The sequence below is a fragment of the Rhipicephalus microplus genome, unplaced genomic scaffold, assembly GCF_043290135.1.
Source record: "Rhipicephalus microplus isolate Deutch F79 unplaced genomic scaffold, USDA_Rmic scaffold_22, whole genome shotgun sequence".
Taxonomy (NCBI): domain Eukaryota; kingdom Metazoa; phylum Arthropoda; class Arachnida; order Ixodida; family Ixodidae; genus Rhipicephalus; species Rhipicephalus microplus.
The window spans coordinates 9,221,347-9,232,422 of NW_027464595.1; positions in this window are offsets into that span (position 1 = coordinate 9,221,347).

Below are 11,076 nucleotides of genomic sequence, written 5' to 3' on the forward strand. Positions count from 1 at the left end.
AAGCATGGTGATTTCGCCTATTGGAGAACTCTTTACACGTTCAGGGTGCGTATTTATTTTACGGGTTTGCCAGGAATACCACGGAAAGGGGTTGCTTTAGTCGTCGAATACGTTTGCTCATTGGGTCATGCATTACATTCATTGCAAAAGCAATATGATTAGAATTCTTTACCCAACCCCTGACGCAAAAAATAACAGTTAACGAAAAAGAAAAACAAGCAGATAAAGAAAGTGTTTTCCGGGCACTCTTATTTAACTGCGAATCATTTCTTACCGAGTTCGGCGACTTCGAGCGTATCTATCTATCTATCTATCTATCTATCTATCTATCTATCTATCTATCTATCTATCTATCTATCTATCTATCTATCTATCTATCTATCTATCTATCTATCTATCTATCTATCTATCTATCTATCTAGCCGCTTAAGTTTGGGTGCTCTCGTGGCCACCCCCTTAACTGGGCGTGGGAGGGTAAGGTGGTTTGACAAATACGACGCGCTGGTCAATACTTGAATAATGTCACAATGTCGTCGCGTACGTCATCAAAAAGTGGCCGCCAAACAGTGGCACATACCCATGGGTGGGTGTGTGCCGCTTGTATGCGGTTATGTGCCATAGGTAATTGACACTTAGTACCTACCCAGAAACGACGAGAACAGATATGGGATATTTTAGCGCGTGAGCGTTAAGCAATACCCGACATCGGCAGCATCGATCCAATGAATCCATAGAATAAAAGTCAGTGTTAAGAAAAACCTTATTTAGGCAGCGTTGACTACTCAGTGATTAAAAATAATGATTTTTAGGGTCATTCAGCCCGAAGCCCAGAAAGCTGGTGGTTCCTTTTTGCGCCAACTCCTGTGTCAGTGTCAAGGGACTCAGTCCTGCCGTAAAAAATTCCAGCATATGAGCCGCTTCGTTCAGACCACTCCCCGATGTCACCACCAGGAAATCATCGACACAGCGGAACACCCTTTTTAACCCATATCATATCCAGTTCCATGGCACCGACACATGAGTTGGTGCAAGAAGAAACCACCTGGTTTCTGAACTTGCGGCTGAGCTTTCAGGGTTCGGACTTGTGGTGGAATTACGAGCCACGTGCCAGTAAACCTTTGCCCTCCTCTCTTCCAGTCACTAAAAACTCGTGAAACGAGGGGTAGCAGGCACGTGCTTAAAGAATGCTTTGCAGAAGTGTTGCCATCATTTGGTACAAGAAAGCTTCCAAGCCCCACTTGGTCGTCTGTAGCGAGCTGGGTATCCAGATTGCATAACTAAGCCAATGGTAACTTCCTATTGAAATCAATCAAGAAGACACAGAAGGATTAAGAGCAGCGCAAATACTAGATTGAAAATGGGAGGTGTCGCAAGACTGCGGTGATACCGTACTTTCACGACGTCTCCCATCGTCTAAAAATATTGGGGGCCATCTCGGAGTGAAAGTAGTTTTTAAAGCACCCGGAAAGTTGTGGTCACTTTGCAAAATAGGAAAGAAACTGTGAATGAAACAAGTACGTGTACAACTAGCTACAGAAACAAATTTGTCTATTGCATTTTAAAAGTTGCGTACATGAGTCTACTGACGCGGAAAAAAAATACGTGGGCCAGGTGGGCAGGTGCCTAAATGAAAGATTGCGGGAGCACTGCAACAATGTGAACAATTCGGTGCAAGGCCACCTAATTAATTGATTTGTGGGGTTTAACGTCCCAAAACCACCATATATAATTATGAGAGACGCCGTAGTAGAGGGCTCCGGAAATTTCGACCATCTGGGGTTCTTTAACGTGCACCCAAATCTGAGCACACGGGCCTACGACATTTCCACCTCCATTGGAAATGAAGCCGCCGCAGCCGGGACTCGAACCCGCGACCTGCGGGTCAGCAGCCGAGTACCATAGCCACTAGACCACCCCGGCGGGGCTCCAAGGCCACCTAGGTTCGCATTGTAGAGATGAGGATTGCCAGTCAGATTTTCGTAAAACAACTAAGATGATAGCTAGGCACAATAATCAGATGAGATGCGAAATAATTGAGGCATCCAAGAATATCCGCCTTGAAGAAGAAAGTGCCAGTATGGCTTCCTTGGCACTGACACAGAAAGAATTTATATATTTTAACCCGTAATGCAAAATCTGTGATTGGTGTGTGTTATCTCGGTGTGACTGGTCATTTCAATTGTACTGTAGAAATGTTTCGTGGTTCATTTTTGTAAGCCTTTTTTGCAACCACGAAATGCGATTGCATAAAAGCATCATGTGTCTGTTTCATAAACTCAGTTTAAAGTTTGTGCTTGTGTCCGTCTATTCCTTCATTCTAAGTGTTCGTCTTTCAAGCAGTGCGCAATAAGGTGACAATGAATAGCTACCAACACTCCCAAGCAAGGAGCCTTACAAGGTGAGGACAACATTTTTTAAAGATCGCCTTACTAACAGTTCATCCGGTGAACTGGCCTTCATATGGAATTCGAATTCAGGGCCATTCTTATTGGAAGGCGCAGAACAGGGATTGCGTGTATTCCTAGTTAACCAATCAAAATAGCACACGGTGCATGCAAAAAGAGCATGTGACAAATTGTACTAAGCGTTCGACTCTGTGGACTTTCGCGGTAGTACAAATTCGCCTTGTCTCCAACCTTTGACAGTGATTATATTTGTGGGAAATGCACCTACAAAGCAAATCTTCATTGATTTTTTAAAAAAATAGTAACCAGTGGTTGTAACGTACAAGATGAAGGGGTAAAAACACTGTGTGATCGTGTTCAACCTATACGTTGGTATCTACTTTGAAGTGCAATGTTTTTGTATGATAGATAAATTACGTAATTTGAAAAGCCATCTTTATCCCGCCGGTATTCTATTACGAAGATAAGCACATGGCTCGTCGGCGGTTGTGTTAACAAGAGACATGGTGGCCTCGAACTTTCTGACGAAAGCTTTGACAAGCTTACGTACTTAAGTTAACGAGCGTGGGCACCAACTGGCCCCTTCATCTCGTGCTGTGCCCGCTGTTTATTAAAAGCAGAACTTCAATCTTGGATATCGGTGTTTTTTGTAAGTGTTCAAGCTAGACTTTTTGGAATGTATGGTTCCTTACTTAAGGCAAGCCCACAAAAGACCCCAAATTTCGTGTGCGGTATGCACTTGCCGAAAAAAAGGCACATAACACAGGGAAAAAATGAGCATGACCGCTGTGGCATCTCGGCCTTTTAAATGGCAAGTACGTTACATAGTAAGCAGTAACTAAAAAGTATTCGAGATTTCTAGGCGAAGCTCTATCCTTTCGCTGTATTCAGGTCATAACCACCTCACCAGATCTCTGTGTGGTCATTGCTGAAACAACGCTGTATAAATTCTTCCGAATATCATCTCGACAAAAAATATACGTTGGCTTATTGCTGGGTAATTCCGAGTTCAATTGCAAGAAAAAAGGGCAGAGTGGCGGAGAGCGATCAGCCTGAATGACTTCTGGACCTCCACCTCCTGACATTCACACCAGAAAGTGAGACAAGACTGCAGTTACGTAACAAAGTTTATCGACAAAATACTTTCTCTGTCTTCTTTCTTTTCTTTCTTGCGGTGTATAATAGGCAGTTATTAGACAGGAAAAGCGCATTGTCAAGAACTGTCAATAAGAAAAAAATAGGAAAAAATATGGAAGGAGAAATGTATACAGGAATGGTTATGCACAATATCAGCCACGAGTATATTACTGCGAAAAGAAAGGATGCGGAGATATTTATAGTACATCATGTAATTAGATAGCCAATTCCTTGGATGGTAAAGTCGAGCAGCGAGAAGGACAGTGCGAGAACAAAGGCTTATGACGAACCTGTTGCCTTCTTATTTAGACACTGCGCCCCACTACTCACTGCTTACCAGTACAGTTATCTCTACCAGAAAAAGAAAACCATCCTGGTGACTTATGGATAAGAAATAATAGGGGGATCCTCGTCACGCTTTAAACGATCGCTATGCATAATACCGTGCTGTCGGTGCCGCTTTCCTGAAATTCTTTGATAGGAATGCACCTTGATTTTATATGTGAAGTTTAACGTCCCAAAACCACCATATGATTATGACAGAGCCAGTAGTGGCGGAATCCGCAAATTTCGACCACCTGCGGTTATTTAACATGCACTCAAATTTGAGCACATGGGCCTATATCATTTTCGCGTGCATCAAAAATGCAGCTGCCACAGCTGGGATTCAATCCCATGACCTGTGAATCCGCAGCCGCGTACCTTATCTACTAGAGCACTACGGTGGGGCGCTGCACTTTATTATTCACGAGACATGTTTGCTTCAGTGCGTGGTAAGAACATGGTACTTCGAAACCAGCTTCGGCGACAGTTCATGGCTCGTCATCGGCACGCATATACGAACGAGCTGGCTGGGGTAATAGAATGTGTGTGCGAAGGAAGGATCTAGGTGATGCTTCTCACATTGCTGTTCCTCAGGTGTGAACAAGCAGAAAAGCTTTCGACTTTCTTCTGTGTGCGAATCAGAATTGTGAGTATTTCAAGAACAAAGTGCATTTCATGGTGCTATGATGTAAATATCATTTGTAACTCTCATTAGTGCATTCCTCCGGGGTCAAACAATGCTTGGCTATTTATTCATTTGTTGACAATACGAATACAAATCTAATCTTTCTTGGACTGCTCTAAAACCAGAACCAGCACTGTGACCACAACTACGTTAACGAGACATAAAGTCTGTATAATATAGATGCACATTCATTGTTTTTTCCCGTGTTATAAGATTAGATGTCTTGTAACTCAACGCCAATCTAATTTGAACCGGTGTTGCGCCTTCATTTATAGGGCTCTTTTCCGAAGAACCTTTGTGACATACTTTTGCTCTGTTGTAGAACACCGTACTGTTTGGCTGTACGGTTGGGTTCGATTCCTGCTGGGAGCCAGACTTTTACGTTTTGCTGGCGTAGGGTAGACGCTGCTGATATCAGTTTTTTTGCACTTTCGAATTTTTATACCTATTGGCTATCCTCACCATTCATGGGTATGTATATACTGTTAATCACCTGTGTTGCAGAAGCGCGTACCGCGGCTCAAGGTGTACGGGTATATAGCGAGCGTGTATGCAGAAAAACGTTTCACAACATATTAGGCAAGACGTTCACGTTATTCATGTCATGACCAAACAACGCTATTCCTAAACAATGTTACCCTTGCATGCGCACTTCGGTCTACACAAAGTTGATGGTGGATCATGAAAAGACAAAGACGTAGATAGATAGATAAATAGATAGATGGATAGATATATAGACAGACAGACAGACAGACAGACAGACAGACAGACAGACAGACAGACAGACAGATAGACAGATAGATAGATAGATAGATAGATAGATAGATAGATAGATAGATAGATAGATAGATAGATAGATAGATAGATAGATAGATAGATAGATAGATAGATAGATAGATAGATAGATAGATAGATAGATAGATAGATAGATAGATAGATAGATAGATAGATAGATAGATAGATAGATAGATAGATAGATAGATAGATAGATAGATAGATAGATAGATAGATAGATAGATAGATAGATAGATAGATAGATAGATAGACTGACTGACTGAGAGCTCCTTCTTTTGCGAACATCAAGTCAAACGTTTTAGCTGTTCTATTCATTGCCGAAACGAAGCACGAAGACAGTGAAATAAAATACAATTTTATCTTTGGCTTTACGTCACAATACTCCCAAGTTATTACGAGGAACGCTGAAAATGAGGGTTCTGAAAACTTTGTTCAGCTGGTGTTTGTAGGAGCTTGGTCGACAAGCTTATTATGCCCGCGACTTGCCCGGTGGTTTAGGAAGCTGGCATGTGCGGCAGTGTTGCAGGTGTACACTTTTCTTGTCGCCGCTCAAGGCTGTGATCCCAACAGCGCTCTCTAGATTGCGCACCACAAACCAGGGTGTTATGGAACTACAATAGGTATGACGTTGTGAGAGGGATTTCGAATGTTGTCATGGTCCCGGGTTTGACGTTCGGCGATGCAGTTCAGTGCATGAAATCAGAAGTCCAAGCAAGATTGGAAATTAAACAACGTGGCATATGTAGACTTACTCTGGGAGCACACAGGGATACCCCAAATCAGGAGGTACAGGGAGACATAAGGATGGACATCATTTGAGTGCAGGGAAGCTAGCAGCAAGATAGAATTTGAGGAACGATTGAGAAAAATGGGAGAGCAGCGTTGGGCTAGGAAAGATTTCAGTTACTTGTACATAAAAAATGTCAATACTAAATGGAGGAAACGAACTCGAAAATCGTCAAGCAAATATTTAGACAACTGTAGAATACCAAGCCAAAAGGAAATATCGGTTAAGAAGAAGGTGAAGAAAACAAAGAGGGACACGTGGAAGATGGGAATGCTTACGAGATCATCGCTGAAGAACTACCAAACGTTTAAGCAGGAAATTGCAAGAGAAAAGATCTACGATGATTCTCGGGGTAGTTCTTTGTTCTTCGAGGCTAGGACGGGAGTACTGTGGACCAAGACGTACCGAGCAAATTACGAAGGCACAGACATGGTATGTAGTACGTGTGGAGAAGAGGAGGAAATGGATGAACATTTGATAATGTTCTGTAAAGAACTCCACCCTATAGTCGAAGATAATGGCGCCGAATTTCTCAAAGCATTGGCGTTTAGGGACTGTGAAAGCAAAATAGACTATAAACGGGTAGAAATAACCAGGAGGAGGCAAACTGATTGGTGGCTACAATCGAGGCACGAGGGAAATTCAATCCTTAAACAAACCGTGACAGTAATAAACTTTTTGGCCAGGTGGCGTGAGCCACCGCCCAATCTAAAGGGAACTACCGTATACATCCATCCATACATCCATTCATGTTAGGAAGCCTCCTTTGTGCGCGCCGAAGGAGGCACCAGAGGAGACGGCCCGGCACGCAGATGAAGGCCTACTTCAAAACGTTGGTTTTTGATGGTTCGTGAACTCGCCTCCTAGCGGCTTTGTTCGCTTCGTTCTGGTCGTTTCATTGGCAGCATATGACAAGTTCCTACAATGAGTGTTACACACGGGCACCGATATCTCCCCAAGCCCCCTCACCAGCCTGCTTTCCACTTTGATGAAGAACGCTCGATAGCTTCAAGTCTGTCATTTGTGAGCGTTAGGCATTTTCAGTTTCAGTTTCAGTTTTATTGAGCATTTCCTTCACAGAGTTGCGAAAAAGAAAACGCAAAGATATGAGCAAAAAGCTGCTATGTTAGCAGCTTCACGAGGCTCCTACCCCTTTTCACTTAGCATTACAAAAATCCGCAGAGCGCAAAACATGAAAAAACAATTTGACGTCAATTTTCAAAACTTCAAGAAATTAGGAAATAAAAAGAAAATGCATCAAAATTACATCAGTTTCAGGTTTACATAAAATAAGCAAACCACAAAGAGAGAAAAACAACAAAAAACAAAAGAAAACAGCGTGCGGTCAATCATAAAACAATGCACACGTTGCTAAACGGCTACCAAAGTATGACAAAATGATTATACAACGTTTACAACACTGGGTATGCGAAAAGCACAAGTTTTAATGTACAAGGGAAACACTGAAGAGTGAAATGTTGCATGTTTTACTCGTAAAAAAAGCAACGAAAAAAATGTCAAAGAAAGCAAACATCATAGGATTCCAAGTTACACACGAGCACTATTATAGGGTGTTTCTTTTACATATAATACTGTAGCCGGACAACTAGAAGAAGCTAAACTACACGCCGCCATTTTGGATGAGAAGGTTCTTAAGTTGTTTTTTATGTATATTAAAGATGTCGATGTTTTTATTTTCAAACATGTTAAAACAAGCTGGAATACAGTGTTCAAGTCTTCTCAAACCGCGATTAGTTCGCGAATAACGAACGAACCAGGAAGGCCTTTTCCGAATGTCATAATAGGATTGTGTATTTTTTCTGAGGTTACACAGTTTAAGAAAACAAGCGTTGTTTGATAGCAAGCTTTGTTTGTATTTTATAATAAGGAAGAAACTGTGTATTTGATCGATCAGTAAAATCTTATATTCTCTGAATAAATGACTTGTATGTGCGTTGTATGGTATGTTTGCAGTATGACGAATCGCTTTTTTCTGCAGTAAAAATATTTAGTTCCGATTTGCTTTAGATGTGTCTGCCCACACTGGACTACAATAGTTTATGTGAGATGAAAAGAACGTATTATAGAGTAAAAGTTTAATGTTAGCTGGAAGTATCTGTCGAAGTTTAGAGAGAGCACCACACGTCCTAGCTATATTTCTAGCTACTTTATTAACGTGTTCGTCCCAATTAAGATTTTAATTAAAAATTACTCCTAATGATGAAACTTCTTTGACAACCTCAATTTTTTCGGGCCCGAGATATATATGCAAACCACGACAGACAGCCTTCTGAACCGGTGCGAATACCACAGCTTTGGATTTTTTTGTGTTGATCATTAAATAATTTGCAGTACTCCATATGAAGATGTCGTTAAAAATGTTGTTGGTGGAGTCTGCGAGCTTACCTAAATCATTACCACGAAAAAATATACTAGTCTCATCTGCATAAATTATAAAGTCTACATATTTGCTGACACTTCTTATGTCGTTTATATAAATATTAAACAGTAGGGACCCTAATATGCTGCCCTGAAGTACATTTTGACTCTTGGCAGCGGCCATATGGCGTATCAGCGTGTCTAACGCTGTGCAGTGCCGGTAGCGCAACGCGCCTGACAACGCTGCCTTTGAAGACTTCTACACATCATGCGCAGGCTCGTTTACAAACCTTCCTACATAAGCGGTCTCGCCATGAAACGCCTGGAGCACCTCCGAGCAAGCTTCTCTAACATCATTCACGTTGTAGGTATGGCGGTGTTTTTTTAACCTGCCTGACATAGCACCATAAGCGGGCTCCTGCAATTCCGCCTCCATGCAAATGTGACCGCAGCGGTGGCTACATGGTAAGACCACCGCTACGCTTCGTGCTACACCCGACGTCAAACACGCCCTGGCAAAATGGCGGTTGCAAACGGTGAGCAGGGTTTACCGCTGGTGACTTCTAGGGCTTGTTTTGCTCTTAAAGATGTTGTCAGTGCCCATCTTTCGGTGTCGCCGTAGGCATATTGACCCTGTATTTATTGTTCTCGCTTAAAACCACAAATTGTTGGTCACCCTTTGATGGCGCCTCTAATGATGTTCGATTATCAGTAGGACGAAACACAATTACTGTTGAAGTGAATCCTTGCGAAAGAAACCAAAACACTTGAGTAACAAAGACCAACGTGGTCATCACTCTGTGGACCGAGCCAGTGGAATAGGGTTGCTCAATCAGTCCCGACAGCAATGAAGCGAGGCAGCTATTAATTAGAACATGAAACTACGGAGCAATTTGTACGAGAGCCCGCAAGGTTCTCCGAGAGCACCACGTGCAGCTAGATATCCAGGTGCGTCTTTTCTTTTTATGAAAGCGTTTCTGCTTCTGAAAAATATATCATTCATTTGCCCGTTTTTCATACCGTTCAGCATTTCTTAAACTATGGCCCATTATTAGGCATTCCACGATTTTAATGAGATAACTATAGATGCTTTGTCAGAGTTAGCTCGTGTTTCATTCGGTAGCGGGAAAGTGTTATTGGGGAGCTGTTGTACCAGTTCACAAATATTTGAAGCCTTGGTTTATTATTTTTGTGATACAGAATTGCCTAATGAGAGTTATTGGAGGGAAAACTACTAGGTGTTATACCCGCAGGCGTTTTGTCACAATTAGTTTTTGTTGATAATGTCAAAAGTACGTAATTTGACGTTGACATTGTCCTAAATAATATTGGCTAAGGGAGATTCGGTAGACGCTGTTTCATTGACACCACATTCTCGAGAGGTTTAGCCATGAATAGCTGGCTCTTTGGTACGAATTACTATTACGCTACACTTGCGCAAACACAGTGCGCCATCACTGGCTGAATACTCTGTCCGCCCGTTTTTGTGGTTGTTTTTTTATTTGGTAACGTGGCACATCAGTAGCCGCGCAAAGGGCTGCAAAAACGTTTGGATTTTGGAAGTTCTTAGCATCACCTCAAAAGAAAAAAATACACCGTGGTTGTAGAAACAAACGCTTGCCGTAGAGATCAGCGAAACAGTTACGTTTATGTGTATATTGTGCCGGTAATGAGGCATCCTAATGTGACTCTGTTAGTGATCCCGTTTGTGAGACTTCAATGAGGCCTTAGAAGAAGAAGAAGTCTCGTAAAAATTTCGCAGGTTCTCGTGAAATCCTGCTAAGTCTAGCGAAATGCGCGCGTGACCGTGTCAAAGCTGTAACACCGCATCAGGACGTATATTTTATGCCACCACAGCTTGAGACTTCATCTTGAGTCTATAACAAACATCAATGTGTCATGAAAGGCGGTTGGATCGTGAAGGTTTCTAAAACCATTTCAGTCCTCGCCTCCCGAGGGAGTTTTCTGAGTTTTATTCCAATTATTTCCCCCAAATTGTCCCCCTGTTTTTTTTTCATATTTTCATTTTCGGTTTTTTTATACAACATGCTAGACACTTTCCCAGTTTTCCAGGTAGCATGATGTGCTCTTTCTTTTGTTCGTGCATCTGACGCCTCTTGTTTTGTTGTCACCCTGCTACCTCTCTTTTTTTTTTTGCAGACAGTTATCTTGAGCAGGTCACCTACGGTGACACTTGACGCATAAGTCAGCCAATGACTTCTTCTCTTAAACACGTGATTTTCATTAAACACGTGTTTTTCGCGTGAATTTAGGCCTGCATCTTGCTCACCATAAATCTAAACTTCATTTCGCAAACGAGAAAAGTTTTTAAAATGTAGATAACGAGTCTCATCACCGAGGCGGAAAGAAATATAACAAACAAGGCCTAAATTCTTTAGACTGATCTACCAGCGCAAAAAAGACGGATCTTTTAGAAAGACACACATACAAACAGCGTTGTATGTGTGTCTTTCAAAAAGTTCTGTCTTTTTTTGCGCTGGTAAAGCACAAGCCTTAGCCAAATCAAGGGAAGAATAGAGAGGTGGAAAGTGGCAAATACGCCA